This window comes from Abrus precatorius, unplaced genomic scaffold, assembly GCF_003935025.1.
Source record: "Abrus precatorius isolate BTA unplaced genomic scaffold, Abrus_2018 Scaffold3, whole genome shotgun sequence".
NCBI classification, from domain to species: domain Eukaryota; kingdom Viridiplantae; phylum Streptophyta; class Magnoliopsida; order Fabales; family Fabaceae; genus Abrus; species Abrus precatorius.
The window spans coordinates 11898506-11920067 of NW_020874373.1; the positions used below are offsets into that span (position 1 = coordinate 11898506).

A 21562-nucleotide genomic window follows, 5' to 3' on the forward strand; every position below is an offset into this window, starting at 1 on the left:
TTTTACAATGATTTAAGTATTCATTAATTGTAATTATATGTTCCTTAGTCAAAGTGTTAACACAAAATTCATACTAGCATGTGTTGGTCTCTTACTGTAAACTTGGAGCCCACATCTTGATTGATAGATATTAGTTTCATAGAGATCTTGTACTAAATAGCAATGTGTTAATTGATCATTAATTGTTTTCTCTCAGTTGTAAGGAATAAACTAAATTAGAGAAGGGTATGTAAAGTGGGTCTCAACTCCTTTCTCTTCAACTTTTTAAAGCATATACAAGTTATAATTCTTACAAAATGAATTGTTAAATTTAATTTACTTTTTCTCCCTAACTTAGATTCTATACATATCTCTCCGCTTGATTTGCATATCAACTTCCAACATATATCAGTATCAGTATACAGATGAGAAATGATCGCCTGACCAGTTAAGCAAACAACTTTGCATGATTTGCCACGTCACAGAATCTTCTCGCACACGCCTAATCCTTGAAATTATGGCCCCCCTTTTTACCTTTATAACTGATTACGATTCTATTTTAATCTATGGTGCGGAAAAAGCATATTAGAATGGAATTGTTTTTTAGCTTCAATGAGTCAAATAGAAGTTTAAGACCAACTTTATTGTCTTTTGGAGCTTAAAGAAAGATACGAGCTTATCAAAATATGAAAGTAATAGATGAGTAGGTGACATTACATGTTGTTTGAAGCTTGTCCACGGCTTTTGGAACATGATATTCTTTTACCTAATAGTATTTAAAGAAGCAAAATCGACCCCAAAGTTTCAGGGAGCTTTTAGAAAAGGGATAGGAGGGAACAGCTATTATCAGAAGGCAGAGACGTAAACAAACTTACTGGGTTTAGCTGAAAAGTGTCTTTATCTTTGTTGTTCTTATTTCTTATAAAGTTAATTGATGAATCATTGCAAAAGTTATGTTATTTGATATTAAATTATGTGTGATTAGGATGCCTAATGATTATGCATGTGAGTGTGCAGACACTAAAAATTACACACAAACATACGCTTCTGGGAATTATATGGAAAGATAAGTAGTATTTTGAATTTGGTGACACCAACCAACTGTTGAATAAAAGGTTAAGTAATACGATCTAAGCTGTGCTGTCGTTGAAGCGTTGCTGTTGTTAATTTGTTCTGATTTTAGCATACGGTAATTTCCCTTTAACATAATTTTTTTTTGCTATAACAGTAGAAAAATAGGTTTTATACTTTGTCATTCTTGTTGAAAGAATATTATGTTCTTAAGTATTTATATAGTTTATATAGTATTTAACTATAGCATCTAACTATAATTAAATAATGTAGTTTATATAGTCTATTTCAATAAAAAAAAAGTACTGTAGTTTATAAAATTGATTATGCTTTTAACTTATAAAAAATTATTTTTGAGAAGAAAGTTAATTCTATTCTTAACAATTACTTGAATCCAATATGGGAAAGAGAAAATGTTCAAAATGTAATAAGTTATTATAAAAAAGTTGAAAAATGCATACATTTAATCTTCTGATTTTTTTTTTTCAATTTTATTTTTTTTAATTTTTGTTTGTTATTTTTAGTTTGGTTTATTAATTATGAACTTTTTTACCACTATTTTTGGGTAAATTATAACATTTTCCTTTACAATTAATAAATTAAATTAAAATAAAACATGAAAAAAAAAATCACTCTGCATCATGAAACTGAATTCCACCCTACCCTCACAATTTTAGTTAAATGCTTTCAATATTTAATCAAAAATAAATAACACAACATCAATATTTACGTTGAGAAATATATGCCACAGTCATTAATAATTAAAAAAAATATGTGATAGATATTTAATACTCCCATCGCGAGAAATTTAACACATATATAATGTATTAATATTTTTAAAGTCATCGTCTTTACGAATTATTATTATAATCCCAAAATAGTTTTTCTTTTTATTTTTATTCTTCAAAATTCCGACATAAATTAATTATCATCATGCTTGTCCAGCTGATTCAATTTATGTGATTTCGTCAGCAATACAGTAGCCTATAAAATATTAATAAAAAATTCTAACAAAACTTGCGTGATGATATAAAATTAATGGTTGAAATCAATTTCAAGCATATAGCACATTTAATAGGAAGAGAAATTTTTTAATTCCTATAAATTCCATTTTCAATTGAACCAATCATGCCCTTAAAATGCCTTTTCTGATCATTTTAATAAAATACATTTAAATAAATTCCGAAAATCAATAAAAATAATTAAAATTAGTTAATTTTTAATATTTTTTAAAAATATTCTGATTATGATAATTTTATTTTTATTTAATATATTTACTTAATTCTACTATTAAATCATTTTTTTATTCAATTTAATTTATGTTTTCACCAACTTTATCTATTAGATAAATGCAAAAATACAATAATTTTTTATGAAAAATATAAAATATCTTATTAGGCATCACAATTTTTTTAAAAAAAATATGTTTTATAAACAAGTATACATAATTAAAAATATATATAATATATTTTACCGCAGTAACTTTGCTTGACTTGATATTCGTAATATGGATAAATCATTATTTACAATATTTATAAAAAAAACTATGAAAACAGAAAACAAATATAGTGAAATATCTTACTGTTCAAATATCCTAATTATAGCAATCAACATCATACATCTTTATTAAGAGATTCTAATATTTTGCTGACTTGACACTGGACCTTTCTTGCCAGACACAGGCCACAATGAATCTTTTCTTTGCAATTTATTGGAGGTAATTATATTATCTTTTCCCAATCTCTTTTACAAAGCACAATGCTTTTGATGTCCCAAAATAGGAAAGACTGGACTTTACCTGTATTTTGCGATGATATGAAATCATTCAAGAAAAGCAAGAATTAAATAAACTGGCAGGCGGTGAGGAATATTTTGCATATATTGTTCAATAAGAATTATATTTCATTCGTATATATTTTTATACAATAAAGACAGATATAAAAAAGTAAGAAGGAAAATAGTGTGAAATAAAATAATACTGTATAAATAGTATAATTCTAATTTAATTATGTAGGTGATATATATATATATATATATATATATATATATATATATATATGTGTGTGTGTGTGTGTGTGTGTGTGTGTGTGTGTGTGTGTGTGTGTGTGTAAAAACATAAAATTAATGTTAAAAAAGTTGTATAAACGCATAAATATATTAAGTGAGTATTGTTTTTATTTCATATTATAATGATTATTAATTTTGACATGATTTATTATTTTTAAAATATAAGATTATTATAATAACAAGTATGGATTTTACGTGATACGCCCCTAAATTCAACAAAATTTACAGAAACAGTAGTGGATCTTCCATTATTTGAGTAATTCATATGCTTGGTTGCACCCAAAAAAAAGTGTACTGATTATATCCATTCGAATAATAACTTCAAATTCGACACTTTAACATGCATTGAAGGCTTCTTTCTTCTGGTGGGTCATTGACTCATACCTGGCTTTAGATTTATTCACAGATTATGAATAGAAGTAAGAAGAGATTCCCTTCTTTTAGTCTTAACTAGGAATTGTGAAAGGTGCAAACCCAAATCCAATGGATCATGAAATTGAGCACGATTGAATTCCCTCCTGCGCGGAAATCAACAATTTTGTACAAAATGATGACTAGTCAAGCACGATCTGATGAACACACTGATGATGTTGTAAGGTCAGTTATTGGCATATAAACACAGATTTAACAATATAAGGTAACTGGTTGTGTTTCCTAATGTGTAGTGAGACTTGACAACACAAAGAGTGAAGTACTGAATTAATCCTTAAAACCCTTGAACAGGAAAGAAGTGCCATGCATGCATCAACCTTCTAATTGAATTGAAAGAATGGCAGTGATGAGAGGTGGATTGGGGAGACAAGGTCGGTGGTGTCTTGTCATATCAACTTCGTTTTTGTCTCCCATGTTACAAAGTCTTGCTTACGTTGCTGAGCCTTTTATTTACCTTGTTACCCTCTCCTCTACTTTGTTGATCTTAGACTATATATATTCCTTTATGGGAAAATCAAACTTACCCTTCCTTACGTTTATCTATGTGAACAAGCTTAACCCTGTCAGCTGTTTAGCCTCAGATAAGAGATGGGAAAATAGAGGATTTGTCTGAATGCATTTTTCCAACATGGAGCCAGAACAATCAGCTTTTGAGGTCAAATGAGATTCCTTTGCTATATGAATCAGGTTATCTGCACTCTAGACTAGAGGCAATTTTCTTATCCATGTACTTCTTGTCACATTTGATCAGATTTAAAAAGATGTAATTACATACTAGTTGATTTGAATCGTTGAGTGTAGGCATAAACATGGACAACACGCCAAAAAGATTACAAGCATATAGACCATCTATCTATAAAATAAGTATAAAACACAAGCGATAATTAATGTCTTAAAACTTAGCATGAATCAGTACATACATAATAAAGTATCGTTATTTATTTAATTATTAATTATAACATTTCTTTCACTATATATATATATATATATATATATATATATATATATAATTAGTAGACACAAATACCTGTTTGACATGAATATAATTGTTACTTTGTAGTTTTCGTCTATCATGTCTTGTACATCGTGTGAATTTAATTTGAATTTTCTAAAAGTTTACAATTTTTATTTTGTCCCTCTTCTTACTTATTATTTGTTTTGTTATTTTTTGTTACAGAGCATTTGAATTAACTTATATACATTGACTAGAATATGATATATATAAAATGTATTATTAACAATGGATTCTTCATATTTTTTAAATGAAGCTTTAGATTATAGGGTAGGGAGTTTTTATATTAAGATTTGGAAATGTAAGAGCATTAATATGCCGAGATCATATCACTGATGTTAATGGTTTTTTTGGTCATATTATATGAGACAACTCAAATATTATGTAAGTAAATAATAAAAAATAAATTATCAACAGAGAAATCATTTGAGAATTAAAAAAGTATTCTTGGGAACTTATTTAAAAAATATTAAAAATGAGAAAGCAAATAAAAACATTATTTCTATTGACTAAACTTGTTCAAACTGATAAATATTAATTAAGACACTAGAAATTAACTCGGTTATAGTCTAGAAAATATTTTATGATTTAGTGTTTCTTTTGTGAGCTCAAAGAGTTATGTGCCTGTAAAGTCATTCTAAAGTTGGGTAAATATGTTGTATTGGGAGAATAACAATAGAGAATTGATACCTTATCAAGTGAAATATTGTTGGTTATAGAATGCATGAGTGCAGGTGATGTGGTAGCGTGACATAATTGTCAAATATTATGGTACTGTTGTAATCGTAATTAGTATGATGATCTATTGTTGTAATCTTTTTGTGTTGAAGTGTATGTAGAAATTGGGCCCAATGAAGATAAGAGGTTGTGAGTGAACTAACCATGTTGGGTCTAAGTGATTTGTCCAAGGAGTACGCTTAAACTGTCAACGTGGGCCTGTTCATGAATTATAAGCCTTGAATTTTACATCTTAAATTCGAATTAAATTTGAGCTTTTTATCTTATCTAGCCTAATGCCAGATAATCCCGTAAAAATTTGCAAAAAAATTATCCTTTACCCATTTAAGTACTATTTTTACAGGCTTGAATTAGATCAGGTAGCTTATTTTGTCAGCTCTAATTACTTTTTAATATCTTTTAGGTTTAAATTTTGGCACACTATTTTTTTTTATCCCAAAAATTTATAAAATATGCTAAAATTTATCCTAATAGTAAACATCGTTAAAAAAAAAAATCAATGAATTTGTTAATGTTGCAGGGTGTGAAAATATAATGCAAAATGACGTTGCCCAGTACTAGGATTAAAAAAAAAAGTGATTTGAAGTTAAATATGATGTAATTTAAAAAGATCTGCGACAATGTTTTTTTAAAAAATTTTAAAAATAAATTATATATATATATATATATATATATATATATATATATAAGACATAAGTAAAACACAAAAACTAAACATTTTCTTATAATAAATTTCATGGATATTTTAATTTACTAATATACTCTTAAAAACGATATAACCCACTTAATTTTTTTTTAGTATCTTGGCAAATTATAATTAATTATTTTATAATATACCAAAATGTACAACTTACTATTATTTTTAAAGTTAGTAGGTGTATAATAGACTATTTGGATTTAACATCGGGTATTTGAGTTGATTAGGAATCTTGCATAGAACCCAACCTATATCAACATAGATAGAATTAGTAAATCACTTGTTTAATTGGTGTATGACCAATTGAGTTTCCTATATCTAATTAAAAATATAAAAGTACAAAAATATTATTTAATTAAACTATTGAAAATTATAACACTAGCAATTATTCTCATAATATATATATTCTCAATAAGTTTAATTAATGTAAGAATAACGATTTAACTAAGTGAACAAAGTAGCTAAAACTAAATAGTCAACAAGAATTTAGTTCAACTCAACCATAATAGTTAATAACATACTAACATCAGAATGGTTGAAGCTTTTATCACTACTTAGAAAAGAATTAGATATTCTCGTATGAAACTAGGGGCGAAAATAAGTTAAAATTTGGATAAGTTTTATAAGATTTGAACCAAATTCTTGTTTCATTGACCAAACACTTGAACTTAAGCTATTTGCTTTGATATGACATTTCTTTCTTGTATGCTTTTTTATAAACGGTTGTCTTAGAACTAGTTTTTTAGTTTATATCGTATGTATATTCTATTAGAGATAATCCTCTTTCAGCTAGATAAAACTACTATGAGCGATAAAACTTATTTTTGAGACTAATTTAAAATATTTAAAAGTAATAATCTTTTATAAAAGATTATTTTTTTATATTTTTTAATGTAATAAAATATTTATCCGTAGATTTGATGGGCTATAGAAGTCATAGGAGTGTTTACAATTTAGTTAGTTTAGATTGTATTTCAGTATAAAATTTTTTGTATGGTTTATGTGTAAATTTGTATGACTATGTAATCCGGAATTAGAAGGTCCAACATGATAAACTTGAAAATGGTCTACACCCGATGCAAAGACACGATGAATGTGCTAAAGCTCACTGCCACTAAGGATAAATGGAATTTAGTTTAGTTAATTTTAGATAGATAATTTCTTATTTTTCACAGCTTAATAATTTTGTTTTTTTTAAACGATTACTTATTTTTCCTAAAATCATCATCAAACTTGTTAGATTTCGGTTGTAAAATCTTTCCATCGTATGGATACCAAACTGTGCGCGATCCTTTGAGAACACATCCATCAGATACTATTTGGGGAAACTATCAGCTAAATATCTGTCCAATACATACAATTTTTTATACAGAAAAAAATATCAAGAGCACTTGTCATAGGGGTGCTATTATCATTTCCTTCTGCTCTCTTGAAGTTTGTTCCTTTGATTATAAGCTAGGCATGAATATCAATGGCCAATGGCCCATTCCTAAGAACATCTTGATATTAAAAATGTTTATGCATCAAACACACACTTAGGAAACCAATGCAATAAATGCTGAGAAAGCTCATGATTGGCTGTCTGAGATCAGGAACCAAGTGCACTATTAAAGACCACTTGAACCAAAAACCAGTGTCGCCAGATGTCTCTGCTGTGTGTGTAGACATGCTTGTGTGGGACCTATCTTGTTCATGCTCAGGTCTTTAAAAAGAACTTGTATTGTCTTTCAGAATTTCTAGTAATGCACAAATCCTAAGAGGTTGAAGGTTTAGAATCACCAACAGCATCACAGACATAAGCTTTTTTGTTGTGCATTTTGCATGAGACATGACTAATTATTTTTGTGAACCCATATCACTGTATTTTTCCAGAACCATGTCTTAAATCTTAAGCACAATATTGATATGAGCACGTTTATCTTTTCTATGAGCAGATGTGACTCATCTCATTCAGAAAAATCCCATCATCAGATCATAAAAGTAGGCAAGGCTAACTCATTGAATATTAGTAGCTTTGACATGTATGGATTGCACCATTCAGGTATGACCTATAAAGTTTAACCAGCAAACCATGCTTATGGTGAGAATTATTAGGATCAGACCATCTCAAAGCTTAATGATTTAACTTCATTTTAAGAAAAGATAATGACCCTACTCAATTGCGTTTTTCCCCTCCATTTCTTTTACTTGAGATAGACATCATTTCAGCTGAAATATAGGGAAAATATGAAATGAAGAAAAGGTACAGTTTATTTTAAGCGACAGGATTATAATGTTATGATATGATAGAAAACTCTTACATAATGCTCTAGTGACAATGAGTAATCAAGAAGCCTAATATTTTAAAACACCTTCAGCTCCCTGTCAAGTAATCAATACAAATCTAGAAAGAAGTATAATCTTAATAGTACCTGAAAGTACGGAAAATTTTAAAAGATAATCGAGATATTATAGCCACAAATCATACATACCCATCAAAAAGAAAGAAAATATCAGGAATAAAAAAGTAAAATACTAACTTATTGCAGTTGCAGGATCCCATAGATTTTCCTTTTCTTAAAACAAATATCTCCCTATTTACATGAAGTTGTTAATATTCTACCATTACCTATCCCTTTTTATCGTATTTAGGTTTTTAATCTCAAAAACTTGTTTGCCCAGATGGACTAACCAAATTTTGGGCATGCCATCTTAAAACTGGACGTGAATTTTTAAGCTTAATTCACATCATATATCGGATTCAAGTCCACACCTATCGAACTTGAATTGAAGAAGAGACCTACTTTAGTTAACAGTTAATTTGAATGTTCATTTTGTTGAATTTTATAATTTTATACGATCTCTATTGTTATCAATAGACTGGTATCCTGAATAGCATATTAAATATAATTTTATGATGCTATGTTTACCAGTTGAGAATTTTATTGGAGTATTTGGTCGAACAATTGTTAAAAGTTTATGGAAAGTGCTCGAGTGCCTACATGTTAGAAAGATGAAAAGGAAACACATCACATCTTCTAAGGGATAGATGAACATTGAATCTGTGATCCTTTCAGTCTACAGAGGATGTAATACTTCATACAATCAAATAGTTCATGCATCTCTCATCACCATACCACTTAAGAATATAATTGCAAGGACATAGAATAGTAAGAAAAACTTGAATTTCAATGACATTGTTGCCGGAGGCGAGTATAGGAAGCTAATAAAAATAGGACCAATTAAAGTGGGAACATTATAATCTAAAAACAAGAGAAGTACATACTACAAATTCACCGAAATGACTTAAACATGGAATATTGTAATTAAAATAAGATTAATTAAATACAAATCACAAAGAACTTGAACTGAATTGGGTGGGATGCACCTGCCCCATGCTGTAGTGCAAGGCAGGGGCGATGCACGAGGACACACCAGTAGCAAGCTACAATGAAGGGTCCTCTCCCTAAAAAATAAATTTAATATCATGTAAACCAATGGTTCACGTATCAGATATTAAACTGATAAGAACAGATACTACACTTGATCTTAGCCAAAAGGCCGAGAAAGGTATGCTTAGCAAGATAACTGATGATTCATTTTATAGCTGGCTTAAGCATTATTGGTTCATACTTCTTCTGTGTGGGACTTAACAAAGAGGAGACAAATAAACAAGACTGATTGTTAAAATAAAATGGGTAATTTGTAAACGGCAGAGAACTGGTTTTCATCTTATAAAGCCAATGGAACCCCAAACTCCTCTGCCTATCTCTTGAAAAATAAATGAAATTAATTTGACTTGTTTAATGTTTAGGAACAACTTTTATCCAAGAGGAACAATAGGATGGAGGCACATCCAAGAGATAATACAAATATAGATGTCTCATGTTCATCTCACCTAATTTTGGAGTTGTGAATGATGTTTTTGGTTGATCTTTAACTGCAAAGAATGGTGAGTTTTTTACTAGTCAGGTGTTTGATTGTTTAAATTGACTTGAAAGTGACGTGGTCCTCCAAAAATTGAATTGTTTTTTTGGAAAGTTGTTCATGATAAGTTATTAACAAATGAAAAAAGAATTCAGAGAGTATATTTCATTCAAGGTGTCATTTTGCACCTAAATCTATCATGCATGTGTTATTATGCTAACATGTTAGTTTAAATGGTTCATAAGGAGCCTCTTGATTGTAATATTTTTATTTTTTTTTATTTATGCATCTTAAGTACACTATCTTGGGAGTTTATTTTTCTAAGCTTTATAGTTAAATTTTGTTTTTATTAGATGATTAGAAAAAAAAAAGGCAACAATGTAGCAGTTGAGGTTAATATAAGTATATAACAATATAAAAATGGTATAGGAATAATCAAGTCTACAACTCAACCCCCACTAATCCTCCAGTAGTCGACAACTGAAGACTAAGGAATAGGGATCACTGAAGTGAATTTGTCTCTTTTAACAAAGTCTTTCCTATACACATAACTAGAAATCAAGCCCTTGTCAGCATGCTTAAAGCTTTGTTTAAAATGAGAAGGAAGGGAAGAAAATTGTTTATTTGAAATCAATCCTTGTTTGAAAGTTTAAGAAAAATGGAGAAAAGGATTTGGAGATTTTCCTTTACCCTCCAAAACTCTCATTAAGTTTTTTTTTTTTAAATTTCTCTAAAGTAAAGATTTTCGAATGTTCACATTCACACATAATTTCAGAAGACAGTAGAGACATTATACATCATTGTAGGTGTGAGATGCCTTGAATTGCCATTCAAGACCTTTTTCTACGAAACCATTTAATAATTATAAAATTAATTTTAGAGAGAGAAACTTGAAAAATAATTTTGAAGATATTAATTTAGAAGACAATTATTAAAAATAAAGAGAACGAAATTAGAAATATAAATTCAAAAGTATTAATTTTTAGATAGAAGACAAATTATTTATTTTTTAGGATTTTTTTGAAAAAATAAAAACAATTTTCGACCTTTTTTAAAAATTAACAAAAAAGAATAAGAGTCATTTTAATAATTAATCATCTATTTTCCTTTTAGGATTTCTCATTTTCACTTTTTCATTAAATTTTCAAACAAAATCAAAAAACACGACTCTCAATTAATATGAAACATAAAAAAAAGAGTCTTCTTTCCTCTTCCTTATTAAATTCTCAAACAAAGTTTAAGGGTCACAACGGTCAATTAACCGTGTCAATTTTTTATTAATTAAAAGTAGTTTTATTTTATTATGCAATTTTCCTTTTCATGTAATTTACTTTTTGGTGCCCAAAAGATGGTCCATCATCTCATAAGCCATAAGATTATTTTCCCTTTGTACATTAACAAAGTTGCAAATGGTTCTATTCATTCTCTTGATTCATCGTTGATATTTCAAGAAAAGTGATAGCTATTATGGAATTAAGCGGCATGATTGCAGCCATTGTAAGTCTAAATAACATAATTCTTCGAATTTGATTAGTAACTCACCTTCTTGCTAGAATTAGTTATAGTTATACTACCTCATTGAATATACTATTTTCATGTGCACTGAGACATTAGTTACTAATTGGATATCATGGCTGGGAACATGTTGGGCTCGGTTTTTTTAATGATCACAAACAATCAAAGACAATTATTGTTTCCATTCATTTTCGGATTTGTGTAGTGAACCCACAATGCTGTAACCAATACTAGCAACAATGTCTTCCTAATTTACCACTCAAATTTTGTCCATGTTCCACAGGTTTCAAGTTCTGAACTCTATACACAATAAATCTTGCAGTTCAAATTCCCCTAAGAATTCTTACATACACCATGATAATCACACCGTCATCCTGTAACAAAAGTCACAACTACGTTACTAATCTGACACTGACACCGGCACCGACACCAACATGAACATAGTCCCACATTGAATGGATTTAGATAAAGAAAAGGGTTTATATTGTTAAGAATGAAACATGCTGTCACGACCTTACTTGAACAGGATCTGTTCTATAGGCTCGTACCTCTGTTTCCTTGAGTTCTAAGGAGACAGGAACCTACGTCCGGTGGATGAATCAAGACCGTTTGATCAGAGCGTGATTATTGGCTCGGTGAACCCTTTCTTAGGAAAAGGCTCATCCTGGGCTGCAGAGGATCGTTCTCAGACAGATTCATCTGCCTGGGATGGTCATTCGGTTGTCTGACAGACTAAAATTGCTTTTTCATTTTGAGTTGAGCAGAATATGGCGTTAACTTCATAACCATTTTTCAGGTACCATATACGATAAACGACTATTTTGCCTTTCCTTTTTATCCAAAAATGAAAATAAGTCATGCACCCAGGCCTCCTCAATTTACGCAAAACTATTCATTTTATTTTACAAACAGTTTTTTTTTTTTTATAATCCGAAATAAGTTAAACTAAATATACGTAAGCCATATTAAGAAAAATCTTAGATAACTACTTATAAGAGAAGAAAATAAAAGATAATACAAATAAACTTTTTCTGTTAAAATTAACATATATTTTAATTTTTTTTAAAATTAAATAAGTATACTTCTAAAAAATAGAAACACATAAGTTGATATTAAATTATAAGTAAAATTTTATTCATTTTACTTTCTTATTTTTGTCTTTGTACTTAATGAGAAATTTGTCTAAATTAAACTATAATATTTTTTGGCTTTGAGTAATGCTGTTAAACATTTTATTTCATTTTAAATTCAGACACTCTTGCAACGAACATTCCTAACACACTTGTTAGCATATGAACTAATGTCAATTTTATTTATTTTTTAAAATTGTTCAGTTTCTTTTAGCTTTACTGATTTTCAAAGTTAAATTTAGTGTTCAAATAAATAAAAGATCATTAATTTAAAGTCATTTTGATTCGTTAATAATATAATATGTATGAACAACGTATCAAAGTTAACCTCTAAAAAAAAGTAAGGTAAATATTAAAATTTGGATGCAAAAAATCATGTTATTATAAAGTGGAACTAAATATCATGCCTTCTGTTTTCGGCACGCTCTGTCTGACTAGATTAATATTGGTGAGGTTATCCTCAACTCCCATGTGAAGTGTTACATTTTTTCTTTATTTAATGGAAAGAATGAGTCAATTCCAATTGAAGAAAATCATAAAATATTCATGGATCGGTTAGTCCACAAGCTGTTTATCATATTCATTAGCATTGATTTTCATTTTGGTGGTGAGCTTGACTTGAACCATCAATCCTCTAGCCAATAGTGCAGGCAGTTGGCAACTTCACCTTTAAAGCCAAATATATATGTTCATTAGCCAATACAAGCATCCAAAGGTTAGCCCATCTGAAAGCTTAGTAGTTTATGATTTCATAAACTACTTAAACATTAAGTTTGATGAGGAGAGGATGAGTGTCTTATTTTCTTCTTTAATATCACTTTATGGGTGATATAAGGGGAAGAACGATGATGAAATAATCACGTTGGTTTTCAATAGCCAAAATGGGAGATGCGAGTTGAATGATGATTTATGCACATATTAGAAGGTGCATATTACCTCATTACGGTTACATAGCAAGATTAAAATATATATGTACCCAAAAAAATTGGGAAGGGAATGAAGAGATTATCTCAATTCATCGAGTGGGTGGCAATATTAAAAAAAGTTACCTGTTTCTTTTCATTTTTCACGCAAATGGCTTACTTTGTTGAGTTCGGGCAACAATGTGTTAAGAGAAGAGTTATATTTCATGATAATTAGACGGCATTAGGTGAATACAAATAAGATTATGACGTGAACCGTATGTTATAACTAACGGTCATCGTCCTTTTAATTACGCTTCCCATCCTATTAATCGTGAATGATTTAATTCTCATGTTGGTTTAGCATTATAATCGTCAACCGGTAACATCTATCAACATCAAAGTATGCTGATAGGGAAATCACATGCCAATGCCCTGTTAAGGGAATCTTACTATATTAGCATGTTAAGCTGCCTGTTAACAACTGGTTTGTAATCTTATGAGACTAAAGCCTTATCTATTAAGCTTTTAGAAAATCATTTTTTTATTTTAATAATATATATTTCAACAAAAATATGTGAACTACCTTAATTTATACACATCTTAATTATATTTAACAATTTAAAACTATATATATAGTTGGAATCCGTTGATATCAGGTATCAATTATCATAACTGCATACTACTGCAACCTCTAAAGTAACGCCAGTTCCCTTGAACGAAGCAAATGCTTTTAGACTAATGACAAAATTGCATTGTGGCGTGATTAGAAATGATGGAAACAAACTAAAGATTTTGAAAGAAATTGGGATAATTTTCCATCCTCAATATAGATTGAAACAGACATTTCATAAATGAGTAGGACCACAAGGCACCCAACCCAGGGCTGGCAACACCCAGACCACAATTCCATTGTTCCTATGCGGATCTGAGCTGATAGAGTAGCTGTCTCATCTATTTTTTTAATTTACTCATAACCCTTTCAAATTTCAAAAGAAAGGGGAAATGTTATACTTTTTGTATGCCCTAAAAATGTTTCCTATATATAATTATTTATCCTGATATTGAAGATTCTCCAATGAATAGAAATCCTACAAATTGATCCAAAAGAAGACCACTTGTTAAGCATTGAAAACAGAAGGGCAGGACAAAGATAATATCTTGAAGAGTGCTGATATTAGACTGCTAATTTGTTCGGATATTTTCAGAATAGTCTTTGATGTATCTGTACATAGTATGCATCTTTTGGTGCAATTGCATCTCATAAATAGAACAATTCTACCTTCCTAAAATTGAATATTGGTCTTCTAGTACACTACCAAACCTGTAATTAAAATTAAGCACAAGAGGGGGCTATATTTATAGTCTGACAACATAAATTTCTGGAATATCACATGAGCTATCTTGAGCAAATCCCCACAAACATTCCTTTGTTATCTTGTACTTCAAAAGGGGCATTGTTCCAATTTTCAGTTTTCACAACTAAATCCGTTTGGCATTGCCTTACGATACTGAGGCACTTAACTGACATTGCGGTTCTGGCATAGATTTCCAACCAATCTCCTAGAGCATTAACTTTGATGGACCATTTATGTTTAATGAGCCAATCTAGAACAGTTATTAACTTTGGCAGCCCTTAAAGTTCTGTTTGTACAGTGGACAGTGTTATCTAGAGCAATTAACAATTTGGTAATTGAATTTTCTACAGTTGTGAAAATACATGCAATTATGGTTGAACTTGTTTCTCAAGAGGATTAATAGAAGGATATTGTTTTTACCAACTTAGCTTTTGAAAAAATCAAAAAAGGGCTTCACAAAAGTTAAGCATTCCCAAACAAATATAGGGGACCTAAATTCCTGCACGCTGTCAGATGCAAAGGCAAGATTCTGAAGGGGATCTCATACTCCCAAATACACATTGTAGGAGACTCTTCTTGAATATAGATTGTTGAAAATAAATTATTTAAACTGAATTGGGTGGGATGCACCATGTCCACGCTGTAGTGCAAGGCATGGTGATGCATGAGAACCCCCATTAGCAAGCTACGTTTAAGGGTACTCTCCCTTCAAAAATAAATTTAATATCATGTGAGCCAATGGTTCACCTATCAGATATTAAACTGATAAGAACAGATACTACACTTGATCTTAGCCAAAAGGCCGAGAAAGGTATGCTTTTGAAAGGAAGAAATTATTCATTTTATAGCTGGTTGAAGTATTACTATTTCATGCTTCTTAAGTGTGGGACTGTAAAGTATTACAATGACAAGAGAAATACACAAACACTGATTGTCAAAATATGAGGAAAGTGTAAATGACAGAGCACTTGTTTTCACTTTTCATATTATAAAGCCAATGAATCCCTAAACCCTTGTCTATCGAGATTTGAGAACTAATTGAATAAGAAGCTTGAGTGCAGCCATTGTAAGTCTTAATAAACATAATTCATCGGAGTTTATTAGTAATCTTCACCTTGATAAAAATTGTTATACAATATTTTATTGAATATGCCAATGTTAACAACCGCAGATAGATCAACCTACTTAAATAAATTATCAAACAACAAAATCTATGTATAAATAAAGTATAATGATTATTAAATTCAAAAAAACCAATTCACTAGGTTGCGTTAAGTTTTTTTAATGATCTCAATCGAGGACAATTATTGTTTGCATTCATTTTCGGATTGGGCATGGTTTTGTACGGAGAACCCACAATGCTGTAACAAACACTTGCCACAAAGTTTTACCGATTTACCCCTCAATTTTAGTTTTAGTTCTACTGGGTTTCAAGTTCTGAACTCTCAAACAAAATTAATCTTCTTGTTCAAACTCCTCCAAGATTCACACACCATGAGAATCAAACTGCCATTCTGTATCAAAAAGCCACAAGATTGTTACCATTCTGACACTGACACCAACTTATATTAAGCCCACATCGAACAGGTTTAATTAGAGACAAGCCTTTATAATATTAAGCGTGAATCGAACGGTTACGACCTTACTTGAACAGGATCTGTTCTATAGGCTCGTACCTCTGTTTCCTTGAGTTCTAAGGAGACAGGAACCTACGTCTGGTGGATGAATCATGACCGTGTGATCAGAGCGTGATTAACGGCTCGGTGAACCCACTCTTAGGAGAAGGCTCATCTTGAGCTGTAGAGGATCGTTCTCAGACAGAATCTTCTGCCTGGGATTGTCACTCGGTTGTCTGACAGACCCAACCAAAAATTTTACTTTTCTTAATTTTAATTTTACTCTCCGGTAGGCTTTTCACGGTCCATATTTTCGCCTTTTATTATATAAATTTATAATGATGTCTATTATCAAATAACGCTTTAACTATGTATTACAAAAGTAAAACAAAATTCAACAATATGACAATTTATAAAGTAGACTTACTTTTATATTATCAATATATTTTAAATTAATTCTATTATATAATGTAAGATAAAATACATATCATATAAATATTATTATTAATAAAATACTAAGCATAATTTTGAAAGAAAAATATTGTCAACATTACTAAGATAACACTTAAAGAGCAGTTATGCTATAAATTTTTTTTTTTTAAAGTTAACAATGCATTTCATATTTTTTGTAATACACTCTTTATTATTGGTTAAAAGTTATTAAAAATTACATTACATGAATTATACATTTTTTCATTTCTAAATTGATATTTCTCTTTTATATATTTTTTTAATTTTTAATAAAATTTAACAAATAAAATATATGTTAAATAGTATAAGCTTAATTATATTTTTAGTCTCTATAAATATAGGTGTTTTTGTAATTAGTCCCTACAAATATTTTTGTTAAGAAGTGATACTTCTAAAGTTGGTAATTTTGAAATTGGTCCCTGCTGTTAATCCCTCTTCTGTTAAGTGCTGAGTTAGCTAACGAAAAGTCAGCTCAGCACTCCATGTGGTGTCACGTGGCCATTTTGAAGCTCAGTCACATCTTACATGGCATGCCATATCATTTTTTATTTTTTATTTAAAATTAAAATTTACAAATAAACTCCTGAATAATTTTATATAATTGCATAAATAACCTTCTAAGTTTCTTTCTTTCACCTCCGCAGTCCCTCTCTTCCCCTCTCCCTCCATCTACAACCTTTTTCCCTTTCCCTTCCCCATCCGTCTTAGAACTCTACCAGAGCTCCACCTCCGCTAGAGTAAGAGAACCTACCGTGCCCACGCTATGACTCCACCAACACCAAGTTCTGCTACTACAACTACTTCCAACCCCGCCATTTTTGCAAGTCCTGCCGCCGATACTGGACTCACGGCGGCACCCTCTGGAACATCCTCGTCGGCAGCGGTAGCCGGAAGAACGCAAAGCGCTCTCGCACCCACCACGCTGCCGCCTCTTCATCCTCCTCCGTCGTGATGTCGGCGCAGGAGCACCCCTTGCTGGCAATGGCCCCTATGGCGGCAACACAAGGGTTTGGGGGTGGAGTTGATAGTGACGTCAAACAAAATGTGAACGTTTGTGGGAGCTTACTTCGTTGTTGAACAACACCCCTTAGGCTTGGACATAGGTTTGAAGACATGAGCTTTGGAATAGAGAGATTGGGTTGGGGTTTCCCTGGAATGGTAGAGGGCAATAACATTAGGGTTAATTTAGTGGAAAGGCAATGTTAAATGTTTTAATTTAATATAAAGTTGAGCTATAATTCCAAATTCTTGTGGTGCGCTAGTGTATCTTTTTCAAGGGTGTGTTAATAGATGATGAGTGAGGGTGGTGGTAGAGGTTAGGGGTGGGGGAGGTGGGGCTGCAGGAGAGGAGTTGATTGAAGAAGAAGAATTAAGCTCAAGTCTTCCCTTTGTGTTTTTCATGCTTTCTCTTTGCAAATTGAACTAGAATGTATTCCCAAATATCGAGTCTTAAACAAGCTTATCATTTTTTTCGCTCAACAAAAGAACTCATTCGTTGTGATTATAATATTATATATAAAGCCAAGTAATGGCTTTGGGCCCTTTCAGTATTGACCTTATGAAGATCTTGCTTTGCAGCGGCAGTGGACAATGGATTCATAGCCCAAGACATTTGGTTCTAAAACATAGTAGGGCCATAGAAGCACCAGGCAGGACCAGTCCAACCTTTTTACGAAACATCAAATTTGGGACTTAGTTGTGTAAGGAATCCAATTAATAATGAGGGGGAGGGGGGGGAGGGAGGGACTGTCGTGAAGAAAGAAAGAAAATTAGAAAGACGTGTATGTAATTATATAAAATAAGTTTAGGGGTTTATTTGTACATTTTAATTTTAAATAAAAATAATAATTAATTAATGATGTGGCATGTCACGTAAAGTCTTAAGATAGTTATGTGTCGTTATGTTAGTTAGCTCAGCACTCAACAGAAAGGGGTTGACGATAGGGATCATTTCTTAATTTTCTATTTTATAAGGATCACTTCCTAACAAAAATATTTGTAGGGACTAATCACAAAAATGTCTATATTTATAGGGATCAAAAACATAATTAAGCTAATAGTATATTACTAACATTGCAATGAAATTTAGAGTGTCAATACATTTGTCCAACAAAGTGCAAACCAAGTACAAAAAGGACAGTGTTAAGACTTGAGTTGAGTTGGCTTGCATTGAGTAGTGGACTATGCTTATCAGAATAAAATTTTTAAACAATATTTTAAGTATTTTATCAAATTTTTAAACAAAATTACTTATTTTAATTTTTGTTAAAGATAAAAGATAAGAAAAACTCATTTTTAAGTCTTTTCTTTTCTTAAAAGATGAAAAATTGACCTTTTTAGCTTTTTCTTTCCTTTTCATTAAATAAATCATTTGTTAAAAGTTATGCTTTCTAATATTTACTGGTTCTCACTCAAATAACTTGGCAAGTATAAGTTTAAAAGCAAATTATATTGTATATTTATTTCATAGTTTATGTATTGTCATTTAGTTATTGTAAAAACATTATATCAGGTCAAATTGCATTTATAGCATAAACATTGGTAATTCTTTAATTAAGCGATGATTAAGTTTAAATGAGATATTAATACAAGTTAGAGTTTATTTTCTTCACTCAATTGCTCTAACCAGTTATAATACCGGTGACACACGGGTTTATTTTATTTATAAAATTTAATTTAAATATATAAAATATGTTGCATAAAATTATTATATATTAGAACAATAAAATATAAAAATAAATGATAAATTAAATTTAATAATTGAGATAAAAGTATGATTTTATAAATTTATTAAAAATAAAATTATTTTTAATAAATCTGACACTTAATAATTATAATAAAAGTAAATAAGATACACATGAAAAAAAAATACATTTTATAAAATTGTATATAATTAATTACATGATAGTATTAATATTGCATTAAGTAATATATTAACTTCGTTATAAGTTGAAATGCTTAATTATATATATTACTTATAAATTAATAAATAAAAATAAATATAAATTTTAATTTTATTTCTGATTTATGTGAATTTATATTAATTATTTTTGTTTTAGATATATATTTTAAAATATTTATTTATTAATAAAATAATTCTGAATCAATAAATATATGTAAAAACATTAATATAACATCAAATAATATATTAACTTTACTATAAATTGAAATGCATAATTATATATTTCATATAAATTTATAAATAAAATGATACTTTAATTTTTAATATTAATAATTATGAAATAAATATATTTAACTCTCATAATTTGGTCTACTGTTACTTTTTACAATTTTTAATAGTTATGAATTAAGTGTGATGATGAATTTTATTATAAATGCATAAAATATTAAATAGATGTAATCAATTTTTTTAACACATATAAATATTTTTTTCAATAAAAAACAACTATATTATATAAAAATATAAATCACATTTTTTTTTTGTATGCTCTTCTTTCTTTTCTTTTAAGAAGGTTTTCAAAAAAGTTTTTGAAAAGAATTTAAATTTTTGTAATCTCATCTTAACTTATTTTAATAAGTTTTTTTATAATTTATTAAAATATTTTTTTAACTTATTCTAATAAATTTTATAATTAAATATAGCTTATATATTTTTATGTAATAATAATTTATTAAATAAGCATTTAATTAAACTATTTATTCGAATACATCCCAATGAAAAATGACACTTGAACTATTTATTGGAAGGACATGGAACGAGACATGAAATGAATGGGGTAGAGGATTTCTATCTATTGGACGGTGCAATGTATCTCTCAACCCCTTCATAACTTGTAACACAACAATTTTGGTAACTGCTAATTCTATAAGTTGTGTTAGCTTCATCACTATGTTTTGGCATTAATCGATGCATGTTCTTGCCATGGAGAAAAAATGAAGACTAGAAGGATGCATATTCGCAATTTCAATTAACGCGTGTCGAGAAAATACACATGATAATCGTTTTACCATCAAAGGGAGTTTGGCTGGCATATTGGAGAATGCCATAGTAACAGGAAAGTCTGAGAAAAGAAAAGAAAATAGATGGCTGCCATACTTTACCTATAACTACAAATTTAAGCCTCTTTGGTTGGATCAAGACAGTGCCACAGTGCTATAAGAAAATAAAGAGAGAGAGAGAGAGAGAGAGAGAGAGAGAGAGTAGGAGAGGCTGCAACAAAATCTCATCTTTTTGCCCTTTTCATATTCAAAATTATAAAACACCATCTGGGTTTTGATTGATCAGAATTATGGCCACAACGGAGGAGGGAGATCAACATTGATGAGCATTTGGTTGATTCACTGTATCAGGAGATAGATAAGCATCTAATTAGCATTAATGATAAAGCTTCTTGGGTTTAAATCAATCGTGTTTATGGTGGTGCTGACCATAGCACTCTTGGTTCTACCATTGGTGTTGCCACCTCTGCCTCCACCACCAATGATACTCATGTTCGTTCCTCTTGTCATAATTCTGCCTCTGGTGATGTTGGCCTTGTCTTCCAAACATGGCACTGACCACGTCATATGCCAATGTAACTCTTAGCTAACTTTGCAATTCTCTCTTTACTTGATCTTAGACACAGGCTAGGCATGCTTGTCAGTTGTCCATGCATGGCCCCCTTTTTTGTGCATAATGTTGCATGCATGCTTAGTGATAACTAATAA

At 29.9% G+C, this 21562-nt stretch overlaps 4 non-coding genes across 4 annotated transcripts; 2 read left to right on the top strand and 2 right to left on the bottom strand.

Annotated features, from left to right (window-relative positions):
• Positions 1-9352: 9352 nt before the first annotated feature.
• Positions 9353-9549, bottom strand: LOC113864056. Its single transcript, XR_003504662.1, has one exon. It is a non-coding gene; the product is annotated as a U2 spliceosomal RNA (small nuclear RNA).
• Positions 9550-11925: 2376 nt separating this feature from the next.
• LOC113864106 lies at positions 11926-12151 on the top strand. The gene has a single exon (XR_003504710.1). It is a non-coding gene; the product is annotated as a small nucleolar RNA U3 (small nucleolar RNA).
• A 3275-nt stretch (positions 12152-15426) lies between these two features.
• Positions 15427-15622, bottom strand: LOC113864044. The gene has a single exon (XR_003504651.1). It is a non-coding gene; the product is annotated as a U2 spliceosomal RNA (small nuclear RNA).
• Positions 15623-16443: 821 nt separating this feature from the next.
• Positions 16444-16669, top strand: LOC113864105. The gene has a single exon (XR_003504709.1). It is a non-coding gene; the product is annotated as a small nucleolar RNA U3 (small nucleolar RNA).
• The last annotated feature ends 4893 nt before the right edge of the window (positions 16670-21562 follow it).